We start from the raw sequence: 25,744 nt of genomic DNA, 5'->3' as shown, positions 1-25,744 counted from the left end.
CAAAACAGTTCAACAGAATGCCGACTCACAGAAAACATTGTGAGTTAAGCTGAGAACTGAGAGTTTGCATCTAGATGCTACATGCTGCCAAGTTTTCTAACTTGCTCATTTATTTTGTGGGTTTCGAACAGTGATACTGGGGGATATTTATAGCTCTTGGCTAGGTTTATCTGCCACTTCCTGCACCTGCCCATTGACCAAATTGGCTAATGGAACTGTTTTCATGCCTTTCCTCCATTCCAACCTCGTAAGCTATCCTAATGCCTTTTCCTTAAGGTAATTTGTCCTGTTGGAAATCTTAGTGTGTGTTTCATGGTCCAGGGTCACTGATTGTTCCTGGCTAAGCCACAGTGTTATTGTCATAAAAGAGCCAAGATGGCAACAGACAAGGCACAGATCCCTCTAGAGGGTGAACACATTCTTGAAGCAACTGGCACTAGGACATTCTGATTGGTGTTCTAGAAAAAACTTCATGTAATAAGTGCCATGACTTGCTAGCAAATGACAAAAACACCTCCTGAGCTTAAGGGGGCACTACAAGCAGGATGCAGTGTGCTATGATCCAGGGACAGATGCTCTGCAGCCTCGGTCTGGGGTGTGAGTGCTGGCTGAATCCTTTCCTGGCTGTGTGACCTGTGGATTCTACCTTTAAACAAATAACAACAAAGTTGTTTATGTTGATAAATTAGTCAATCTATATTCAAAACAACATAAAAGGGTAAAAATGTAAACAGTCCATTTCTCCATTCATGTCTTAACACATACAATTCCATTATCACTGGCCAGCACGCCTTCCCAGTGGGGTGGGGGTGTAAACATGACTGTGTGCTCCAAGCACACACATATGTCATCTTGGAACTACAAAACCTTTTTCAGGCCTTAATTTTCAATCCAGAGTGTGTCTCGGTGATAGGCTTTGTGACACACAGCAGTGGGAACCCTGTAACAGCTGCATGAAATGCTCTCTCTGCATGGTGACTTAATGGGTGTTTCCTGTGAGTAGATCTCCATATTCTCAGCCCTGCTTCACTGGTGCTATGGCTTACGTTTTAATAAGTAGACATGAGAAATAATTTTTGTAGAGTTTCTGATGCGATAAATAGGCACAGCTTCTTACGGAATTATCAAATCTCTTCCCACCCAAGGAAAAGCATATATCACACATCTTCCTGCCTGGAAGTTTAGGAAGTGTATGTCACCTGCCTTGGTTTTCCCATACTGTCCCTTACATAAGATGGCAACAGAGTAAGCACTTAGCATGGATTTTTCTCCAGATTTGTACCCTTGTGCTCAATCCTAAACAGAACCCTTGCAGCACAAACTAAAAATATCTGTGGAGCCTGTGTTGTCAATTTCCCCCCATTGTAACATTTTCTTAATAAGCCTAGCAGCTGAGGATGGGAGTTTAACAGAGTGCAGCTTCCTTAATGGACCGGGTAATAAACCATCTCCCCTTATTACTAAAATGAGCAGGGGCATCGAGACATAACTCTTGTTATTCAAGGAAGAGAGTATCTTTAGTGGTGCATGATGGGGGAGGGAGGACATGGCTTGAGCCCAAAAGTTTGAGATCAACCTGGGCAACATATTAAGACTTTATCTCAAAACAAAAGAAAACAAAACAAATGTGGGTGGGGTAGCTAATGGCAAATTTAATAATTAGCAGTAAAGGCTTGCTAAGAACCAAACACTAAATGCTTTATGTAATTTATCATATTTGATAATATCTGGGGTGCAGATGCTATGAAGAGTATTATGTGTATGGAAGTGAGACAAGAGATGGTTATAGGTGTGTGTGTGTGTGTGTGAATATGGTCAGAACATATATATACATGTGTGAAAGTTTCATACTAAAACCCATTATTAATTTCTAAAAAGGAATGGAATCTGATGGAAGTGTTCCAGAAGCCCTGAAATCCTATGGGAATGTGAATTTACAGTTAGAAAACACAGCAAATGTTTATGTTAATGTAATCAATGTGATTTCCTCACCTTCTGGACTATTACCATATGCATTGTCTGCTCATGACACTTGGCTCAATGCAGGATCATCTAATGCCACTTTCAAAGGCAGTTGTCTAATAGTTGGATGCCTGCCCTGTGTGCGCACTATCACTTCAGACCATTTCTTGTATAAATCCTGGACTTCCCAGAATCTTTTAGATTTAAAATATTTACTCTGTTCTGCTGTGTGACTGCATGTTCTGAACTTAGGCCTGTACAATTACAGTCACCGCCGTCTTAAATGTCCAAATCCTTCACCCATCTCTCACTTAGCAGGCTCACAGTCAGGAACTGCCTACCCACTGAAGATGTTGGGAGGTCTGGTTTGTGGATGGCTGACATAGAAAACCAAAAGCCATTGTTACAGTAAAGGACCCAGTCTGTCTCTGCAGGCCTACATGTCTCTTCTCACATGCCAGTGCTAGGCTGTCATATTCTCTTGTCCCTACCCATCCACACAAGAAAACATGCTTTAAAACTCTATCTATAGGGGCCAATAACTGGCCTAATCTAAATCCTCCCCAAGACGACTGACATTTGCATAAGGACCAAATTTCAAACTGAGAAGAACTGCTAACGCGGCATCAGTAGGCTCCAGAAGGCTCACAGAAAATCTCCTGGAGCTTTGGAAATAGCCAAGGACTTAATAGATGCCTAGCACTTGTCTAGACAATTATCTCTAACAAAGTGCTTGTCTTTGCCTCTCAGTGACTTGTTCTTTTGACCAAGCAGTGCACGCTTTAAAAAGAATTTGAGAAACTGGAAATACAGGATTCTGTTTACACACACACACACACACACACACACACACACACACACACACACACACACACACACACACACACACACACGAGGGAGGCGGGTAGTTGGGGGAGAAAGGTAAAAATCCAGTCTGCAGGCCTGATCTGCTGTTTGAGTTTGTGAGTTCCTGCTGCCACCTACTGGAGAGTTGTGCGTTGCACTTTCTGCTTACTGCTTGGTGGCCCCTACAATCACTCTCCACATCCCGTTCCTCCTGGTTGGGGTGGGCATGAAAGCTGGAGGGCGGGCACAGCTCCTACTAGACATGGTCAAGGCCCTGGGTTCAGTCCTGAGCACAACAAAAGAGTGGCATTGGGATTTTGTTGTTTGTTTTAAATATTTCTTCTTTTCTTTAATTTTATTTACATGTTCACAGCCTGCATGAGTAGGTCAGAGGTCAACCAGCTGAGTCAGTTTGTCCTTCTACCTTGGATTTCTGAGGACCTGACTTGTTTTTAATAGCAAACACCTTTACCCACTGAGCCACTAATTAATTGTTTCTTCTAAAACACGCACATCTGCAGAGAGCTTTCTCTAGAGAAATAACACTTTGTGCCATGCCCCCCAAAAACAGGCATGGGGGTGCTGTGGCATGCCAGTAAATTCAGCAAGAATTTGCTGAGTAAACAGTGGTAAGTGTGGGTGGGAGTGGTGGGGTATTAGCAGTTGCTGGGTAGACAAAAACGTCTACAGAAGACCAATATCAATGAGTGATTGCTAAGGTTTCTTACACGTCCTGAGATTTACAACTAACAATTATCTTTCCACTCTTCGGTCTTCTCTATAAATATTTAAAATTTAAAGCACACAATGACAACTACATAAAAACAAAAGATTAGTATAGCTCAGAAGGTTGTCTCAACCTTCCAGGCACATAAGTTTCCTTTCACAGGTTAATGAGGACACAAAACCAACCATACAAGATGGTGGTGCAGGAAATCAGCCACAGAAGCACAAACAGGCACCATGGAAATTCAAATGGTAGACCTAAGGAGGACAAACACTGGAATGTGAAGGCAAGGGCTTGAGGAAGGCTCCAGATACTGCAGGTATACAGCTCACTATGGCTTAGCAGAGAAATGGGTTCAGGCTGAATATGTGAGACTTAAGGACCAGCTAAGGCCACACACACACACACACACACACACACACACACACACACTTGCACACAGCATACACAGCATCTAAGGAAACTAGAAAGAAAGTTGAACCCCCAGGAGCTGTGGCAGTTGTGAACAGCCTGCTGGGAACTGAAGATCCACCCTCTGCAAGAGTAACAAGCGCTTGTAGCTACTGAACCATCTCTCCAACCCCTAATAAAATGTATTATTTTCTTTAACTGTAGAAAATGTTTGCCTCAAAACTCAGCACTATTTTGTCAGGCCTTCACATATTTGTTCTTGGGACTGTGGTTTAAGGTTGTTTGTTTATTTGCTTTAGACAGTGTCTGAGATAGCTCAGGCTGGCCTTGAACTCTTGATCTTCCTGCCTCCACGGGGTGCTGGGATTAACAGTGTGTACCACCACACTTGGCTTTGGTTGAATACTTCAAAGAGAATCCCAGAACTCATTTGTCCTTCCCATTCTTCAACATGACCTGTAGCTGGTAGATGATTTAATTTTATTGTAGCATAATATATACCTAAATTTTTCATGTTACCCATACAATTACTCACATGATGTATACTCTTTGTGCTGTGTGCTTTTTCTGTCCTGAAAACCTGGAATCTTCTCTCTCTCCTTTTCTTCCCCATGACTCTCTACTCTAGGATAGTGGCAGAGGTCAACCAGGTTGTCGTCTCATGAACAAAGTGAATAATTCTATTAATATCTTTACTGAGTCTATGTTCAAGCTTTCCCAACTGCTTTAAAAAACACTCTCCAAGATTTTAAGTAGTAAGGTGACATAGTCAGGTGAGGCCAAGGTCCAAGAGACCGTGTTGAGACTGAAGGAAAGGAAGCAGGGATGGGGCTTCAGGGAGCCTGTGCTGCATCGGACCTCAGAGGGTGCGGCTCTGCTGACACCCAGTTACTGCACAGCACTCACCTGATAACTCAGTCACTTGTTTGAGCCTGGGAACTCGAGAGACTACCTGGGATACGACACTGGCACTGGAAAAACAGGACTTAATGAAAGAAGGGGACACAGAATTCTACTGCAAGTGTCCTGGAACAGAGATCATTAGATGAGATAAGGTTGAACCTTATGTCAGTGAAGAGATTATTAACTCAAATTTGGATTTGGATAGAATGAATTTCTTTCAGTACATGGGGAAGTGCCTGTTGTGGACATTTGATTTAGGACTAAGAAATTAAGAACAGGAAGACACTGGCACTGGCCTTGGTGGATGAAATGTTCAGGGGTTGGTTTTGTATCATTAATTCTGTGATTGAGTCATTGGATCAAACACGGCAAGGAAGGCATTGTTTAGATAGAGCGAGTGGACTGACAGCTTAGTCAACATCCTCATAAATGATTTGGAAGAGTGCATGGGGAAACTGCCAAGTTCGCAGATGGCATTCAGCATTTTCAGAGATTAAAATGCCAAGCTGATTAGGGGAACGAAGATGTGCACGTGGGCAGAAAAGTGGCAGAGGAGTTTTAATGTGACTAAGTGTAAGAAAACACATTTGGGGGGGAATAAGTCTCAGAACATTATTAACCATTGTTCAACCACAACCTCATAAAGTAGCCAGAATGGCAGAAAATTATTCCCTCAAGATAATTCTGAGAGGTGTCATAGCAATAACAAAAGGACTGAGAGAACTTTTAAAAATGTTATCAGCAGCAAGGGTATTGGGAAGTCAGCACGGAGGGCTTCTCAGTGCTCTACTCGGTCTTGCCAAGCTGCAGTATTCAGTGATACAGTGTACTGGGTCTTGTGTTCTACACCAACAACACTATGAACAGAAAAATTATGCAGAGAAAAACAGAACCCAGTGCAATAGCTACAGTTTTCAGGAAACTACAGTAATGATCCTTCTTCAAACTGAAGGCATGAGTGTGGGGGAAGAAGAAAGACTGGATGGTTAGATGTCACTCACCCTAACCTAAATTCATCCCTACAATATTTAGTGCCTCCTATGGCAAAGCCACCCCAATGTTACTGATTTTTCTAGGGAAATGAGTCTGAAACGAATCTACTGGCTTACTTAAAATTATTAGTTAGTGGGTGTCACAAGTTAACAAAATCGAATGCTCTTCTGATGATTCTGTTTAGATGCTGGACATCTCTGTCTGACAGGCTGTGTGCTACACATTTTTTTTTAATTTCCAATGCCTGTTCTACTGCTTGGCATAAAGCAGACACTCAGGAAATGTTTACAAGGTTATTGAATTGGCTTCAGATCAACATCTGGATATTAATACCAGAGAGGGCAACCAGCCTCAACCTGATAGAGTCCTGAGCTTAAAGGCCACTGAGGATTTGCACTTAGTCCTTTTTTCCTCAGTTTATTAAATTCCTCCAAGTAATTCTCAGGAGGTCTTCAGCTAGCAGACGAGACCCCTAACATCAATCCCAAAGCTCTCAAAATAATGAATTCCCTAGTAGGCACCCAGTTGTGACTTCAGTTGGGAACAAATCAAGTTTTCTTGAGCAGATTTTCTGAAGACATCTATTTTGGGGAGTAATTAAATGATGCAGCATTACGAGATAACAAGGTTATCAAAATTAGGGGGAAAAATCTGTAACTCGGGAGAACACATGACGGGAAGATTGGATGCATTTGTTTGTAATTACAGTGGAGCTACAGAACAGTGCTTTGCCGTCATGGACAGATTCTCTTTCCATGACTGGCTTATACAATTATGCCAGTCATTTTCAAAAGATAGGGATGTATTTAATGTAAGATAAACGGGGCCCCTGACATTGAGAAACTCCAGGTTTGTCTCCCATGGAAGGTTACAAATCATACCAACAGTCACTGCCACTGTAGGCCACAGGTCTGTCCTTCAACAGCAACCTAGACACAAAGAAGTACCCTCCCCATGACACACTGCCACTCTATTTCAAACTCATGCCTGGCTGCGTGAATTAGGAGAAGGCACCCTTTTCTTTGGGTTCTGGTACAGAACACACTTCTGTCCTGGGGCGCTTGGCTTGGAGAGCTGAGGAGGCGGCTGTCCGGTCACCATTTGTACCATGAAAAGCCTGCTAAGCATACTACTGCCTACATCTAGTTATTTGCCTATCACTTCCCAGTTACCACCACTGTACCCCTGTCCTCTGCAAAGTCACGCTGTCATCATCCTTTAGGGTCCCTATCTCCTCTTCCTACAGTAATTTCTTTTTTTCTTTAAGCCTAATATGAAGACCCGGAGATATGGCCTGGAGGCTAAGAGAACAGGCTGATCTTAGTTCCCCAATACCCATGGCTGCTCACAACCATCTGTAATTCCAGTTCCAGGAGATCCAGCACCTTTTTCTGACCTCTTCTGACACTGCAGGCTCATGGGGCATAGACATACATGCAGGCCAAACACCCATACACATAAAATAATTTTTTATTTAAAGAAAACCTAATCTGAAACCCATCAACTTGTCATTTTAAGCAGACATGAACTAGTGTCACTAGCTAAATTTCCACATATATCTTCAGTGACAATTTTGGAATTTTGGTTTCTTCAAAAACACAGAAATATTATAAGGATGTGTTTTCATTTTAATCCCAGGTGTGGGGATAGGGGGATACTTCAGATTGTCCTCAGTAGTGGACCACAATTTGCCTTGCCTAGCAGAAGTGTGATTTTGCCAGCTGCAAACAGTTCCCGTGACTGTGTGACATTTGAGATTCTGGGAACTTTCCAGAGGGTGTATGAATGCTGGAGCCCCGAGAGGCGTGGTTGTTGTTCTCAGGTTGTTAGTAGCCATGCTCAAAGAAACTGTAGGAAAGAAAGGAGATCGTGGATCTCTCCCCCCTCTATCCTCCTTTCTCTCCTGTCTAGTGATAGGGGGTGAAACTGGGGATTGGGGGGATAAAGGGTGGGGGAAAGAAGAACCCACAAAGTACAAAGACAGGCTATGTCTCTCCTCCTTCCCACTGTACCATGTACCTCATGAGGGTATGTGCTCCTTGAAGAGCTTACATGTTCTACTGTTCAACAGCTCACCTTACTCCCTTCTACTTTATGTGACTCACACCTATGACAGATAATTTCATGTGTCAACTTGAGTAGGGTACTAGGTGCCCAGTTATTTATTTAAACAGCATTTCTAACATGTGAAAGTATTTTAAAATCAGATTAACATTTGAATCAGTGGACTCAGTAAAGCATACTGTCTTCCCAATGTGGCTGGCCTTGTCTAAAGCATGAACTAACTATTCTCCCTCCCTCTCTTTCTTCCTCCCTCCCTCTCCCCTCTCCCCCTCCCTTCCCCATCCCCTCTCTCTCTGCCTGTGTGTCTGTTAGACTGCCACCAAATTGCTTCTAAACACAGGCTGAAACTTCTACTATTGGCTCACTAGTGTCTCCAGTTTGCCAACTGAAAATCTGAGAACTTTTTAATCTCCATACCTATGTGAGCCAATTCTGTTTCCCACTCTCTGTGTGTGTGTGTGTGTGTGTGTGTGTGTGTGTGTGTGTGAGAGAGAGAGAGAGAGAGAGAGACAGAGAGACAGAGAGACAGAGACAGAGACAGAGAAGACAGAGACAGAGACAAAGAACATTATAGCAAGAACACTGCTGACATGGGAATTGCTATATTTATCTTATGCACAGCTCAAACAAATGCAAAAAATAAGCATTTACAATGAACACTTACTCTAACAGATGACAGGGCTGAATTCTGTCTTAAATGTTTATTGTTTGATTGTTCATTTCTTTCACTTTTGGGAGGTGGGGACAGGGCTAGTTGGTTCTTTGGAACAAACTTAGGGCCTTGTATGTGCTGAGCTGGCACTCCACCATGAGGTACATCCCCAGCCCTTAATGTACTATTTCAGGTATACATCAACACAGCAGTTAATGAAAGGCTTGCATATTTTATTCTCATTATAACAAGAACACAATCTCTCATCTTTCTAAGAGAAAATTCTGCCTAGGGGCTTTTTACTTATTATTTATGAGGAACAGGCTCTCAGAAAGGAAATGTTTGACTACTTCAAGATCTAACAATAGATCCAAGTCTAATAGCACACACTGTCATCCCAGCACTCAGGAGGCAGAGGCCAGAAATCACAAATCTGAAGACAGTGGGAACAAGAATCTGTCTCAAAACAACAACAACAACAACACAATCAAAAAGGCACAATGTTGCTCATTCTACCTACCTGGCCTTAGAGGGGAAAAAATTCTAACCATGTTCCTTTCCACGCCTCTTTTATAGTAAGATGGTAATTCTCCCCAAAACCAGATACTAAAGTTGAACAGAGATCATGATTTCTGTTAAGAGTGCTTGTGAAACAAGGTCTGGAAAAGGCCTAGCACTGCAGAGTGCAGCGAAGCTGGTTCTGTCGCTCCGAGGATGTGCTAGTTCTTGGGCTGCTGAATCACCAGGAAGGACATGATTCACAGAGCAAACTGCAAAGACTCAGGGCGCTCTTCCCATGCTCTACTCCCATTAGCAGAGGAGGCTCGAGCCTCCTTTCTCAGGCCAAGTGTAAGCTGTGGTGGCTGGCATTGTCAGCCCACTCACTAGCATAGCGCAGCAGAAACATTTTCATATCTCAAGGCAATAATGCTTTGGATTTCCAAATCCCAGCGCAGGTGGCACATTCCATTCCACAATTTTCCAGCTGGCACCACTTCAGGGGGAGATGCAGTAATAACAACTGATTCTGGCATGCTGGAAGGAGACCTGGCACTGTCCTGCAAGTCACATGCCATAGTGTCCCAGATGCACCTGAGTATAGCAACAGGAAAGGGAGACCATCTTTAGGTGCCCTCTTTTCATCTTCATGGGTGAAGAAACTGAAACTTAGAGGAGAAAAGTGGCCAAGATCACACCACGGGAATCTTGTGGGAATGCTGGTATAATAGGAAATTCAAGCCAGGTACTAATCTGTCTCTCTTCTTTGTCAATGTGTCCTTACTTCTAGCCACTGTTAATGATTCGAAATAATCCTCACACTCAACAAGTCCTGAAAAGTAGTAGTTTTAAGGCCCAACCCAATCCTGAAGACAAAGTCCCTTTTGGACTTCAAACATATTTATTTGAAGAGGATTATTTAGTATCGTCATAGTGAAACATATTCTATGAACCCTTTAAATATGATAAATCTCATTCATTTACTCATTCAACAAAGATCTATTAGATCTCTGAACAAACTCTGTTAGTTCAAGGCTGGCCTGGTCTATGAAATGAAACTGTGTCTAAAATAAATAAACAACTAAACAAATCCAACAATAATATCAACAAATTGAACTTTTAAAGGGCATCCACTAAAAAGCCTCAGAACGTACTAGTAATTTTCTAAGATATTCACATTTATGCTAGTTTCCATTTATTTGATATATTAAAAATAATTGAGCATAACAATGTTCATTGATATTTTAACACACATTTCCAAGTAAGCATGACTTCTGAAAGAGCCTATCCCTTTAAAAGGCTTACCTATGCATGCTAGTAGAGACAGCCAGCCCCATTAGGCACAGTCTGATACCTTTCTAACAAGCAACTTTTATAACTGTTAATCCTCTTTTTGATTACAGTGGTTTACAAAAGAAAAACATCACAAACTTTAAGTTTTCATTAGGGTATATTAATTGAACAAAAGCAGTTGGTTCGTTTTAGCATTTTCATGCTTGTATATAATGCACTTGGATCATGTCCCTTCCCCCCCCCCATCCATTGCTATCCCATGTGTCCATTCTCTGCTCATGCTGGACACCTGTTCCTTTTCACAATGATCCCCTTCTACTATATATAGTAGGTAGACAGATAGACAGATTTTGTATATGAGAGAACACAGAATATTTTTTCTACGTCTGGTTTATCTTGTCCAATATGAACTTTGTTTCATTTATTTTCCTGCAAATTGCACACTTATGTTCTTCTTTATGGCTGAATAAAGCCCCATTGTGTGTGTGTGTGTGTGTGTGTGTGTGTGTATGTGTGTGTGTGTGTGTGTGTGTGTGTGTATCTCACATTTTCTTTATCCACTGATGAACATCTAGATTCACCAATAACCAAGAGACTTCTTTCTGCAGACTAGACCTATAAAGCAAATTTGGGTGATGGTGATGTAGAAATCCTGACAGTGTTCTCATAACGAAAGATACCTTCTAGGGAAGTATTTATTCTCTAGGTTCTGGATTCTATTCTTTTGACGTTTTCCTAAAACATATATGAAGTTAAAAGTAGGTTTGTTCTCTGTACCATCGACCTCACATGTGGCCAACTTCACTTGAAGGCCTCAATGACTTACCTCTAATGTTCCCCTGTAGGAAACTTAGAACCAGGTCATCAAATCTACTTTAGTACAATATTAAAGGAAAGAGCCCTCAGTGGGACATATGGGGCTAAGGGTTGTTCTCTTTCACTGTCGACTGAGCTGAAATTTTCCATCATGAAACCTGCTGTTTGATTCTGGGCCTATTACATAAGACTCCCCGGCCTTTCTCTTATCCACGCCCACCATTTGGGAATAGTAAACAGGCTCATTGAGACATCACTTCTTTAGGGCTATGTTCTTTTCTCAAACGTTCCTTATAGAGTTTGGGTTCTTCTGCCTAAGCCTGATGTCTACCATAACTGGAATTTAATGAAACTCTCTTCAGTGGTCAGGACATTGAATAAGGCATCAAATATTGGAAGTTGGATAAACCTGAGTTCTTATTCTGTACAGTGTCTTCTGAGCAAATTATCACCTAGGGAGATAGGACCTTGGAGAAATGCAAGTCTGGTTTTTTTTTTTGTTTGTTTGTTTTGTTTTGTTTTGAAGTCTTGAATTGTAACCGGACTTAGTAGAAGATGTTTAAATTCATGAGATTATTGTATAGCTTGCCTTAAGATGAAGGAAAAGTGAAAGTTAACTAATTAGTACATAACTTTTCAACCAGGTACACAGTTTCCTTCAAATTTAAGCCATTTACTAATCAAAATAAGTAAGTTTTCAAGTGCTCAGAAATATTTAAAGAATGCCAAACATGGATCTGTCTGTCCACCACCTAGCTTTGTCAGTCTTACTATTTCTCTTTATTTCCTTTTCAGATTTTTATAAAAGAAATACACCACTAAAACCCACTGTTTATCTTTCTTCCACAAGAGACAATTCCAAGTGAATCTTGTCATTTCTCTCTACGTGTTTTTATAATTTTATTACATGTGCCTGTACCCACCAACTGTGTGCTGTATTACTTGTTAGGGAACTCTGTATAAGTGGTATTTATTGTTCTATGTCTACCCACCTTTCTCATACATGACATGTACTCATGGTGTTACATAAAGTCCTGACTCATTTCTTCTTCATGTTTTAAACATATTCTAATTTATCCTCACAATGATGGATAGTAAGGCTTCTTGGCCTGCTTTAGATAAGTAAAGTTGAGTTCATCTTTCCTGGCTTTTCTTTTCAAAGTTGTTTACTAATCATGCCATTCCTTTCATTGCTATTTTCTCTGTGGTTACTTTTTAGTTCTGTCACACGCGTACCCTGCTCACCTGGCTATCTTTAAGCAGCAGCTCTTCCCTCTCTAACCTTAGGGTATCTAACATTTGTCACCCATGTCTCTCCTTATCGCTCTTCTCTGCCACATGCTATGGGCATCTTTCACTCTTGTCTTCCTTTGAGTTCTCTGAATGCGCTGCTTTTGTTGTTTTATACATCAGGATTTTTCTGAGTTTTGTTGTTTTAGATCTTTGCATATTTACCAATTTCTTTAACTATTGCTTTCTTTCATGTTTTTTCTTCCTTTGGATTTGCTTTCTGATAATAGCTGTGAATGTATTAATTTCAGAAATTACCTATGACATCACCTTGACACCCTTGCCTGTCTCTATGATATCCCCATTCTTCAGTGAAGTAAACTGAGCTAGGATGAAAGTTTGAGACTGACTACTTTTTCTCTCAACATTCTGGTTTTGCACCACAGCCTAATTGCACTGGGGATTTCTTTTGTCTTTGGATGCTCTTAAGACTGACTCTTGTCTTTGATATTCTGTGACATGTCTAAATGTGGCCTTGCTGAATCCTTGAACCCTGATGTACATCCTAATACCTTGTATTGTTTTGGAAATTTTTCAGCCATCGATTCTGAAAACTGTCTCCTTCCATTCTCTCTGTCCCTTCCTTCTAGAATTATGATTGAACATGCATTTAGAGTCCTCATTCTACCTTCTGTTTCTCTTAATCTTGCTTTACTGTATTTCTCTTCTTTTTATCACAATCCGGCTTTGCCTTCTTGTTCACAGTTCTGTTTGTCTTCACTAGTGTGTAATTTCCTCTTTTAAAAGCTGGGGATGGGGGGCTGGAGAGATGGCTCAGAGGTTAAGAGCACTGGCTGCTCTTCCAGAGGTCCTGAGTTCAATTCCCAGCAACCACATGGTGGCTCATAACCATCTGTAATGGGATCCGATGCCCTCTTCTGGTGTGTCTGAAGACAGTTACAGTGAACTTACATACATGAAATAAATAAATAAATCTTTTAAAAAATGAAAAAAAAGGTGGGGATGTAACTCAGTGATAGGTGCTGGCCTAGGGCCTAGCACTCACAAGGTCCTAGATTCAGTTCTCAAAGCAGCAAAATCACAACAAAAGGAAAAAACAAACAGAAAAATGTAAGCTCTTGTTGAAGCAGTGATCACATTTTTGTTTTTCTTTTCCTAAGTATATGCATGACATGTATGTGTGTATACATGCCAGGGCATACACGAATCATGCAGGTTGACTTTGTGTCTTCCTTGACCATTCTATCTTATTCACCAGGGCGCTGGCTCTCAGCCATTCCCAGAGCTTGCCTATATGGCCTTTCCTGATTGCGACCTGGGGATCCCACCTCTACCTTCTGAGGCTGGAATCACATGTGAGCGTCCATTCCTACTCCACATTTACATGGATTCTAGGGATCCAAACTTTTTACTAAGCTGTCACTGGTTGGGCATACATTTTAGTTAAATATTGAACTTGTGGGACCTCAAATCACCAGGCTATATTAACACAAGTGAAATAAGCTTGTGCTTATGAATTCTTGAAGGGAGAATTTTTCCTATTAAGAACATGAGCCTTCATAAACACATTTCTTATATAAACATATACAAGAGAATATTATTATTCTAGCCACCAATTTATTAAAGGTCTCAGTATTTTTCCAAAGGCCATTTTCCAAGACTCCTGTCTTATGACAATTCAAGTCACTATCTTCTGTGTCTTGTATTAAAAGCTAAGCCCTTGACGTTCCTAAGACAGAATATCCTCTCTGTCTGACTATTCAGTCTGTCTTCATTTTCGGCCTCTGGATATGCTCTCATTTTCTTGCAAGCTCATTTGTGAATTTCAAAGAACATTATTTTCCATTCAGAGTGGTCAGAATTTAGTGGTGTAAGATTTTCAGAGATTAAATGATCACCAGCAATAGAAAAATTTCTGAACTGCAGATAAGATGCTTAATTCAAAAGGCATTTATTGGTTGGTCACTTACTGTGATGATAAAATTTTATGTGTCAATTTGTCTAGGCTATGGTTCCCAATTACAGTGTTAAGTGTCCAACAACATCTAGAGACATCTAGATGCTGCTGTGAAGGTATTCTGTAGATGTGATTAGCACTTACCATCAGCTGACAGTAAATAGTGGACTTAACTAGGAAATGTGGATGAGAATCATCTAAGTAATTGAAAGTATTAATGAAAAAATCACATTTCTCAGAGGAGGGAGACTTCTACTGTAAATCTGTACTGGAAACCACCCCCCTCCCCGAATTCCCAGCCTGCTGTTATACCGTACAGATTTCACACATTTCTGCAGTACATGCTCGAGCATCTAGTCTGCAGCCTCTGCACCGAATTTGGATTTGTCAACCCCTACAACCAAGAGAGTCGATCAGTCAGTTTATCTATCTATCTATCTATCTATCTATCTATCTATCTATCTATCTATCCATCCATCCATCCATCCAATCCACCCACCCACCCACCCACCCACCCACCTACATATCTACCTACATACCAATCCATCCTATTATGTCTGCCTAGGGAGCTCTGACTAATGCACTTACTATGAACAGGTCCTTAAGAGGGACAAATAGATTATCTTTCACATCATTATGTTCACAGGGATTTTCACCTACTAGTAGATAGATAACTATTAAAATGTAGAATACAACTCAAAACACAATATTAAAATTATTCACTCATTTCTTACATATTTATTAAGCACTAACCATGAGTGAGATGTTTCTGGGAGGTAAAGATACAGAGACAAGGCACAGGTTATCTCTCTGGGAACACTGAATAGTTTGGGACACAGATAAAACACAGGGTGTGCACTGGATCATGAGAGGAATCTAACCATGCTTGGGGAGAGGAGGACAACTTGAGAAGTGAAGCTTAAGCCCATCCTAAATTTGAATAGGACTGAGCCACACAAAAGTAAAAGAAAAGAGTAGAGCAAGACATTCTGAGCCAACAGCCTAGGGAAGGCCACAGAATATGAAACAACGAGGCATGAACAAAGATGCTGTGCATAAAACACAGGAAGGAAAACAATGGAAGACAAAGCCCACAAAGTTAAACAAACAACAGAGGAGATTGCATAAGCTTGGTCTAGAAAGATGCATACAATGTTAATAAGCGAGGAGGAGGAGGAAAGGGCAGAGAACCGTGTGCCTAGGAGAAAGCACAGGGTGCAGGACTTAAGACACTAGGAATAAAAACAATGAGACTACAGAGAGCTCGGAATGATGGAGGACTCTCAGAATACAGGCTGGAATCTATTTCCCTCAGGGAGTGGCTAGGGGCCTATGAAAAACAGAAGGCAATGAGGAAATTGCGGTTATAAACACCTACCACCTCCAAGGGCTTGGAAGGTCCCGAAAACACACCTGGCCATGGTATTCAGCTTGTTCTGAAAGACACAGCCAGACTGGCCAAGGGACAGGAAACATCTGTGCCACCTTGACCTGTCTGAATCCGCTCTCTCCCTATCCTTCTTGGCACCACGAAAACTGGGAGCAGAACAAAGGCTGAGGCAAGCCCCGGCCTGGGTCCCAGAGAAAAACAATAACAAGAGGGGGCCAACCTGATCTTCTACAAGGGAAGGAGAGGTAGACCCTGTCAGATTTCATCAAGGGGAATACAATAAAAGACCCATTGTTCCTGCTTCCTCCCCTTGGGAAATGAAGCTCCAAGCAGTAAATTGTGGTTAGGAGAGTACTGACCTGGAACGGAAACCTGAGTTCTGGTCCAGCTCATGCTGCTAGCAGTATTTGCACTGGGCACACTGTCTCACTCCTCTAGCCTGTTTTCCCATTTGTACTGGGAAGGAGTTAACAAGACTCATGGCTCTCAAACCATGTTCTGTGGTGCCCTGGAGTATTTCTAACTTGTTTCAACCGTAGCAGCTCCAGTTTTATATACAGGGTTGTATCTTGGGGGGGGGGCATTGTTTTAAAATGTGAACCCTCTTGGACTTTACATCATCGGTCATTTGTGATTATGATGATGTCAACAGACCTGACTGCACAGGAGCTCAGACAGAGCAGAGGCAGGCATGAGGTAAGAAGAGAAGGAACACAGGGGAAAACACCAGATAGCACAAGTTAGGCAGCTAAGTAGCCAGGCTCCAAAAGGATCTCATAGGACACAAGTCAATGGGGTCAGAAAACCTGAAAAGTGACTGCAGAAAAGGGTGCTAGAAAAAGTAAGCAAGCAAACAAACAGCGGAATAGGTTTAAAATTCTGCCCAGACCCCTTTTTCACCAAATAATAATAATAATAATAATAATAATAATAATAATAATAATGAAACAAAAAAATAATGAAAGTTGCCTGATTGCAACATCTGAGAGAACAAAAGCTACTGTTGAGGTGGGCAAACAGAGCCAGTGAGGAATCCAAAAATAACTCATTCATTTGTTCAATTGTTAAAACTCACCAAATTTCTGCTTGAGGTCAGAGAGCCCAGGTTAAGTGAGATTGCACAAATGAGGAGATATCTACCCCAGTCCTTATGGAACATGGTTAGAAAACAGAGCTGAATGCTTACAGAGAAGAAAGACGCAGGGCAGAAAACACAGCTGAGTTCAAACAGCTGAAAGAGAAGGCAAACAACAGACACATGCATAAACCAAACCAAAGGGAAGAAAGCCGGTCTCCAGGGCAGAAAGCTAGGAAATAGGCAGACCCACTGAAAGGAAATAATGAGGACAGGATGAAGGTTAGAAAGACAGAACTGGAGAGGGGTGTAAATGGAGACTGCGGGAGGCTCCACTTTCTAACACAACAGTCCTCAGCCATGGTGGCTCCTTAGCACGTAAATAACTACTGTAGACAATGTGCTCCGAGGAATATACACAGCCAGTTCTGGAGAATCAACATGAAAAAGAATGTAAGCATTTTATTAGACACCTGTGTCAGCCTGACATGGTGGCTTTATTATTTAATTCATCTGCTGCTGTGACAAGAGCAATGTAAGGAAGGGTTTGCTTTGGCTCACAGTTTCAGGTGGGAGGAGCTTAATGCTTTGATGAATGCTTTGCCCCCTCTTTCCTTTGTATTCAGCCCTGGACATCCAGCCCCTGAAATGGTGCAGCCCACAGTGAGTGTGGGTCCTCCTGCCTCAGTCAACCTCATCCTTCACAGACTTACCTAGAAGTCTGTTTCCATGGTGACTCTAAACCCCACTAAGCTGACAACCATCACAGAAGCAGAAGACCGCAATCCTACTACTCAAGAGACAGAAGCAGGAAGATTGCGAATTTGAGCCCAGACTGGGGTATAAAGAAGTTTTGTATTAATTAAATGTTAAGAAACAGTTTGAATATAATGTATTAAACAAAATATATTGTTAATTTTGCCTGGTTTTCTGTGGCTACTAGAAAATTTTTGTTTGCAATTTGTATTATATTTATATTAGGGAATACCTTATTTTTTTTGTCAGACCCAACAATGAAGACAGCATATGACTATAACATCCTTAGGATGAAATATGAATCCACAAACTATATGTGGTAGCATATGGCAGTAATCCCAGCACTTGGGAGGTCAAGGCAAGAGGATTGTGAACTTGTGGCCAGTTTGGGTTACTTAAATAGTTTCTGCAAATAAATAAAGAAAGAAACAAACAAACAGATAAAAAAAAAACCAATCTTCCTTACATCCTGCAAAAATACATTATATAGGGCCAGAAATATATCCATTATGTTAAGGGTCTTATAGGAAGCAAGGCCGACTAAAGTGGGCTAAAAGGCAAGAGAAATTGACATTTTGTGGTTGAACAACAAACAGCTGTCCATCCCAGCGTGGGAACATTCCACAGGTGGTTTGTCTCTCTGTCTCTGCTTCCCCACATTAAAATGTGACACTGTCACTTCCCATCTGTCTCTATTTAATTTGTGTTTTCCAAAGCTCACTCATATACTCTCTTACTTGAACCTAGAGGTGTAGGCAGGTCAAGAACTTTACATTAGTATTACTTTTTTTCTTTTTCTTTTCTCTTTCTTTCTTTTTTTTTTTTTTTTTGGTTCTTTTTTTCGGAGCTGGGGACCGAACCCAGGGCCTTGTGCTTCCTAGGCAAGCGCTCTACCACTGAGCTAAATCCCCAACCCCCTCCTTCTTTCTTTTTTAGACAAGTGAATTAAAGAAAAATAAATTCACTCACAAATGAGCCTTTGAATCTGATTCTCCACGTGCGGGTCCGCTGCTCTTGCCTCACTTCATGCCGCCTACCCTGCACAGATATCACTTGTTTGAATCCTGGTCCTGATGTTTATTTTGCTCTTGCTGCATATAATCCAGCTCCCTAGCTAGACCAAGTTTTGAGAATGCACTATATATCACGTCAAACACCCTTCATGTTGTCAAAACTCAGGCAAGACAGTGGTCTGGGTAGGCACAATAAGAATATACAGGGATTCCCATTTCCCACTCCTTCCAGATCATCTAAGTCCTGTTTCTGGAGATGCTGCCACAAACTTCAAGGCAGGAAGAACAAAAGACAGAAAGTACAGTCACGGGAGAGAAGTCTGGAGTCTGACAATTGGCAATGTAGCCTGTAAGCAAATGGTTTTGCAGGTTATATAATAGACTCCTACTCCTACCTTCCAGACTTCTTGGATCCATTTCCAGATGCAAATAAGGATGGTGGGCTGGGACTGAGTAAGCACTCTGCCTCCCTGGGCCTTTCTAAACAATGAGTGACAAGATCTTATACGGGCTCAAATCCCGAGTGATGTAATAAGTCATTTCCATGAAGATTTTTAGATCAGTTTTAGACAAGTATGTCTTTTCCTAATACCTGTTTCTGGTACAATATTAGGGACCAAATCTACCTAGCTCAGGGTCTAACCCAAAACACCTGGCAAAGCTAGCGTTCTGTAAACATATGCTGATTGTCTCTTCAGCCATCTCTAGGAGAAACTGGTAAGTTTTCACTAGGAAGAACTAAATCAAATGACCTTTGTAAGTAGGGAGAATTAACAGTAATGGTGCCATTTTAAGTGTGTCTCTTGCATAGGGCAGTAGGGAAAGACTGCTTTTATATATGTTCCACCCAGTGTGTCTACAGAAAAATTTCTGGGTAACATTGACACTGAAATGGAAGCCCCAAGATTAGACTCCATTCGAGAATGCTCTGGAACCTAGTCTACAGCAATCACTAAACAGGAACCCTCCTGACTATGGAGAAGGATAGCTACTTAAAGCCTCTTCCCTTCTCAACCAAACACATAGAGCTCATTTTGGGATCTAAAGTCCTGGGGGTCTAGAAAAGTAATTGAAGAATGGCAGCTATGGACACTACCATCTGAAACAGTGGCCATTCCACCTCCAGAGAAATGGATCTCCAGCAAACATCCATTGGCCACCAGGTACTGCCATTCACAAAACCAGAGGAGGCCAAAGACACTGTAAGAGGGTGTGTGTGTGTGTGTGTGTGTGTGTGTGTGTGTGTGTGTGTGTGTCCTGTCTCCATCTCTCTCTCTCTCTCCCTCCCTTTGGTATAGATTTGGATATGGGTCCACTCAGGCTGGAAGAAGGCAAACACAGAATGTTTATGAAGGCCTGAGGACAATCTTTCGTTTGAGACAAGGTCTTTAAATGGCCTGGAACTTTGCATATAGGCTTGGCTAGGTGTCTGGCAAACTCCCAGGAATCCTCCTGCATCTGCCTTCCATCTCCCTGCTGCTGGGATTATACATATGTGCCACTATATCTCTTACATGGATTCCTGGGATTCTAACTCAGGACATTACTTGCAAGGCAAGTGTTTACAAGCTGAGCCATTTCATTTTGCTGTCCTCTCTGTCCTCTTGTTACCCCGTCTCCCAACCTTCCTTTGATCATGTTCTCCCTTTGTATTAGCAGTCTGAAACTCAGCAATCTCAGAAAAATCACTACTTTTAAGTCCAGAAATTTGATTAAGAAAGAGTTTTCTTTTCTTTCCTCAGGAGTTCAACAACATCCACAATTTTTGCTGTCTGGAGGCTATGAGTTCATTATTGCCAGTCTTTGATTTATCTAGGTCATTTCCCTCAAAAGAGCTGATATATAACCCTATGAATCAGCTTGTAGGCTCAGTCTCTTTTTCTGGTTATCATTAACCCTCTGATCCTGATTCAGTGACTCATTCGGGGTTCTAACTCTCTCTGCAGAGAAATACTTTGTTAAAAGTAGTCACCTAAAAGTGAAGTAAAAACCTGAATTCAATGAATTCTTTTAGACAGTTATTGAGTTGTTGTTTTTAATATAATAATCCCTATTATATGGTTGAATAGATTATCAAAACAAATGAACAAACAAACAAGCAAATAAAATGAAATATACAGGATGAATAAAAGGTTAAGGGGATATCTGAAGCCTGGAATGTTTCATCTGATAAATGCATATTAGTAACAGACAATTTTCCTAGTGCTTGTTGTAGATAAAGCAAAAAATAGTCCACAGCTATGAAGGCTGAAAAGTCCTCATGTGACAACTGAGAAGAGACTAAATATTCCCATCTAAGAAAAGGTTGATTTTGCTTCCGGGGTTAGGTTCAGAAGTATGTCGCTGTCCATGCAGCAGAGTTGGAATGGGGACATATAGTTTTGGGTGGTTTTTTTTTTTCAATTATTATAAAGAACTGGTTCATTTGTTTGATAAATTGGATTAAAGTACTCCAGGTCCAAATTCTACCACTGATCAACAGTTTGACCTGGTACATAATGTGACGTTTCTTCAGGAATGTAGTTCTCCTGTCTCACAATCAAATTTTCTTTCTGTAAAAATGCCCGCTCTCTCCTCCAGCCGAGCAAGATGCCCAAAGGAAAGAAGGCCAAGGGGAAGAAGGTGGCCCCGGCCCCCGCCGTGGTCAAGAAACAAGAGGCCAAAAAGGTGGTCAATCCTTTGTTTGAGAAAAGGCCTAAGAACTTCGGCATTGGGCAGGACATCCAGCCCAAAAGAGATCTCACGCGCTTCATCAAATGGCCCCGCTACATCAGGCTGCAGCGGCAAAGAGCCATCCTCTATAAGCGGCTCAAAGTACCTCCTGCCATCAACCAGTTCACCCAGGTCCTGGACAGGCAAACAGCGACTCAGCTGCTTAAGCTTGCCCACAAGTACAGGCCAGAGACAAAGCAGGAGAAGAAGCAGAGGCTGCTGGCCCCCGCTGATAAGAAAGCTGCTGGCAAAGGGGACGTCCCAACTAAGAGACCACCTGTCCTCCGAGCAGGGGTCAATACAGTCACCACTTTGGTGGAGAACAAGAAGGCTCAGCTGGTGGTGATTGCCCATGATGTAGACCCCATTGAGCTGGTGGTTTTCCTGCCTGCCCTGTGTGGAAAGATGGGGGTGCCCTACTGCATCATCAAGGGAAAGGCCAGGCTAGGGCGCCTGGTCCACAGGAAGACATGCACCACTGTTGCCTTCACACAGGTTAACTCGGAAGACAAGGGTGCTCTGGCTAAGCTGGTGGAAACTATTAGGACCAATTATAATGACAGATATGACAAGATCCGCAGCCACTGGGGAGGCAATGTCCTGGGTCCTAAGTCTGTGGCTCGCATTGCCAAGCTGGAAAAGGCAAAGGCTAAAGAACTCGCCACTAAACTGGGTTAAATGTACACTAAGTTTTCTGTACATAAATATAATTACAAAAGTATCTTCCTTCAAAAAAATGCCTTTATTCAGATCATTAGATTATTCTTTGGAATGAAAAGCAAGAAATCATTTCAGAGCAATGACATTTTGCCAACAATAGTAATTAAGGATAAAAATCAAGACTAAGAGGCTAGTTTCTTTGGTACATGCTCTAGAAAATCCTGAGTTACAACATAGAGTACCAGGCTAACAAAGGAGGTCTGAGTAGAAAGTCACCACACAGCTGGGAGCCTGCCACACTCATCTTACCTCCATCATACCCACATTGTAAAGCTATGAATATGGTAGACAGATGTACAAAGAGGAATGAAATGTAGGTTTCTTTCCCCTTCAACCTTTTTTATGGAAAATTTCCAGTATCTAGCAGGTTGAGCTGAAAGGAATTTAATGGAGTGCTTACCACTTAACTGAAATGTAACTTGACTGTACCATTAACATTTTAACACTTAACTCAGAATAGAACCAACACTGAAGGGTAGAACTATAAGTCATAAGTGTTAGGCATACACAGGAGGTGGGGGAAGACAACAGGACTTCATCAAAAGGAAAGGACAAGTCAAAGTGAAAGGACAAGTTACTTGAGAATGTATCTGGTAAGAGTTTAATATCCAGAATATAGAAAGGCCTTCTAACATAAGAAAATGCAATTAAAAAGTGGACAAAAAGCTTAAATCAACTTTTCCTTCCTTTTTTCCTCTCTTTCTCTCTCTTTCTTTTTTCCATTTCTGGGTTTGTTTTGTTTTGTTGTTGTTGTTTTGTTTTTTTGAGACAGGGTTTCTCTGTGTATTCCTAGCTATACTGGAACTCTGTAAACCAGAATGACCTTGAACTCATAGGAATTGCCTACCTCTGTCTCCTAAATGGTGAGATTAACAACGTGTACCACCCATGTCAGGCAGGCTCACAACCATCTGTAATTCCAACTCCAAGAGATCTGACACCCTCTTTTGGTCTATGCAGACCCTCAGACAAGTAGCATTCATATTCATATTCTCTCTCTCTCTCTCTCTCTCTCTCTCTCTCTCTCTCTCTCTCTCCCCCCCCAGCTAAAAATAAATCTTAAAAAAAACAAATAGATTAACAGCCTTGTAACTGTGTTGTAAACATTTTGAAGCACAGAATATATGTTACAAGGACAAGCATTCATCATAAACAGAATTAAAACAAATATAAGTAGCCCATGTCACAATTTAGTTGATGGGGCAATTAAACAATGCCGAGTAAGAAAATGAATTAATCAGATCTGATTACAGGGTTCCTGGGAGTGGCCTCAGAGACAAAGCAGAGTTGATCTGGAAGTGAGGTAGCAGTGGCAGACATAATCTGCTGTGTTTTCAGACTTCAAGGAGGGCTGGGTACCATTCTAAGCTTGGCCCATCCTTAACATATACCAACCTTGTGTTTTTTCAGTTAAATACTGCTTCTTCATGTCCTGGAAGGACTAATATGATTCTACCAGCAGCCACCTGGGGTTCTTTTCCAGGGGTCACTCCCTAAAGCCTGAATGTTGGGGTCCAGGAGTCTCCTCACAAGTCACACAAACACCAATTGCATGCAGCTAGGGACAGTTTATTGAGCATATGCCACTAGGATTAATCAATCAGGGCCAGGGTAAAGCTCCGAGCTGAACGATGACACTGAGTTAAGATTCTTCAGGGCTTTTTAACCCTGAGATCTACAAACATTTGTGTAAGTTATTCCACCACTCAGGGTTTAGGAATAGAGGATTTCCTTAGGAACATGTCTTTATTGTAGACCTATTCCTGCTCCCATTGGTTGGGGTATTCAGCTGTGGCAGGGGACTTGCCTTGTCTAATATTCATGTCATAACTTGTCAATCAGGATGGGACTTGTCATATATTACTTGTCAAAGATTCATGTCTTAACTTGCCAGTCAGGATGTCAGTTACCCATGTACACATTTCTTCCTGCCAAGTTGGATGTTAGTTTCCAGAGAGGTCTTGGGAACTTCAACTTTACCTCCTACTCAAAATGAAAGTCTTATTCCAAATAGTTTCTTATACTGGTGCAGGTGTCTCTCTTATCTGGGTCCATCCCAGATGCAGCTTACAAGAGCAAATAACATAATAGCCCATACACTGGTAGAGAAAGTGCTGCTGGGTGGTTGGTTCGGGGCCAAGCTTATTGTGGGTAACTATACAAAGCAGTTCTACTGACTTCTGTTGTGAATGGTTTCCAAGAGGACAGAATGTAAAAGAATATGCAATGAACTTGGGCATGAGAAAGTTTCTTAGTAGCAGCAGTAACAACATAAGAAAGTTTCTGTAGGACATTAGTAACAGCACAAATGGCAGATTAGACAGGCAACAGTTACCTATGCTTTAACACTGAGTAGGTCCTGAATACTTCTTTCTCAGAAGCCTGCCTGGCAACATGATGCTATGACCCAGATTCCAATTCACTATGCCAGTCACCATGCTCCTTCTCCAGCCATGTAATACATGCGGATCCCTGAATTAGATGTCACAGTACACTGACATCTCTGATGGCTTAATGCAGAACAGGAGTCAGTGTCCTCAGAGATGCAAGACTGAATGCAGGGAACTCACAGTTAAGGAGTTCCAGATTTCTCAACCCACTAGCCAGATGCAGTATTTTGGCTGATAGAGTGAAGAAAATATTGATACCAAAAATAAGTATAGGGGATGATGCAGTGGTTATGAACACTTGTTCTTGCTAAGAACCTGGGTTCAATTCCCAGCACTCACAGCAGTTCACAACTATCCATAACTATAGTTCTCAGAGGTCTGATGTCTACTTCTGACTTTCAAGGGTACATGGCACACAGATATTCATGAAAGGAAAACACTACTGTACATAACACAAATAGATCTTTTTAGAAAATTGGTCTTTTGAGATGGGATCTCTCTATTATGCAGTTCTGGGTATTCTGAAACTTTCTATACAGACTGGGCTGGCCTCAAAATCACAGAGATCCACCTGCATCAACCTCCAGAGAACTGGGACTAAGGGACTGTACCACCACAGTCAGCTAAAAATCATTATTAAAGTTTGTTTAAAAAAATAAGTGTAATGTTTTGAGGTCAAAAGTCTTATTTAACTTAAAGAAAAATAAGATATTTGAAAGAGAGAAAGATAGAAACACACACACACACACACACACACACAGAGAGAGAGAGAGAGAGAGAGAGAGAGAGAGAGAGAAGGACCCAATAAGTAATGAAGATGATTTCCTCTCAATCATCCCATTCTATGGGATTGGTAAGGAATGAGCGATTCTTTAAAGTTCATTTCAGATTACCTAAGAACTAGAAGAGGATCTGGATAGGAAGAGATGGTGACAATGATAATGACAACACAACAATATTCTGATCACAACTACAGATATATTATAATTAGTGCTTTCTTAATTACTCTTCTAATTCTGTGATAAAATAACATGACCAAGGCAACTTATAAAATAAAGAATATAATTTAGGGGCTTATGGTTTTGAGGGTTAGAGTCCATGACCATCACAGTGGGAAGCATGGCAGCAAGCAGACAGGTATGGTTTGAGAGCACTGAGAGCTTATGTCTTAATCCACAGGCAGAGAAAGCTAACTGGAAATGGCATGGGCATTTGAAACCTCAAAGCCCATCCCCAGTGACACACCTCCTCCAATAAGGCCCATCCTCCAAATCCTTCCCAAACAGTTCTGCCAGCTAGGCTCAAGTACTCAACT

At 41.5% G+C, this 25,744-nt stretch overlaps 1 protein-coding gene and 1 pseudogene across 3 annotated transcripts in view; one reads left to right on the top strand and one right to left on the bottom strand.

Moving 5' to 3' along the window:
- Syn2 (synapsin II) overlaps nucleotides 1-25,744 on the bottom strand; it is a 158,157-nt gene that overhangs the window by 51,845 nt on the left and 80,568 nt on the right.
- LOC147995026 (large ribosomal subunit protein eL8 pseudogene) lies at nucleotides 21,174-22,115 on the top strand (annotated as a pseudogene). The gene has a single exon (XR_015686953.1). The product of XR_015686953.1 is annotated as a large ribosomal subunit protein eL8 pseudogene (transcript).

The sequence above is a fragment of the Rattus norvegicus genome, chromosome 4, assembly GCF_021556685.1.
Source record: "Rattus norvegicus strain SHRSP/BbbUtx chromosome 4, alternate assembly SHRSP_T2T, whole genome shotgun sequence".
Taxonomy (NCBI): domain Eukaryota; kingdom Metazoa; phylum Chordata; class Mammalia; order Rodentia; family Muridae; genus Rattus; species Rattus norvegicus.
This window is presented reverse-complemented; position numbering and strand designations above follow the sequence as displayed.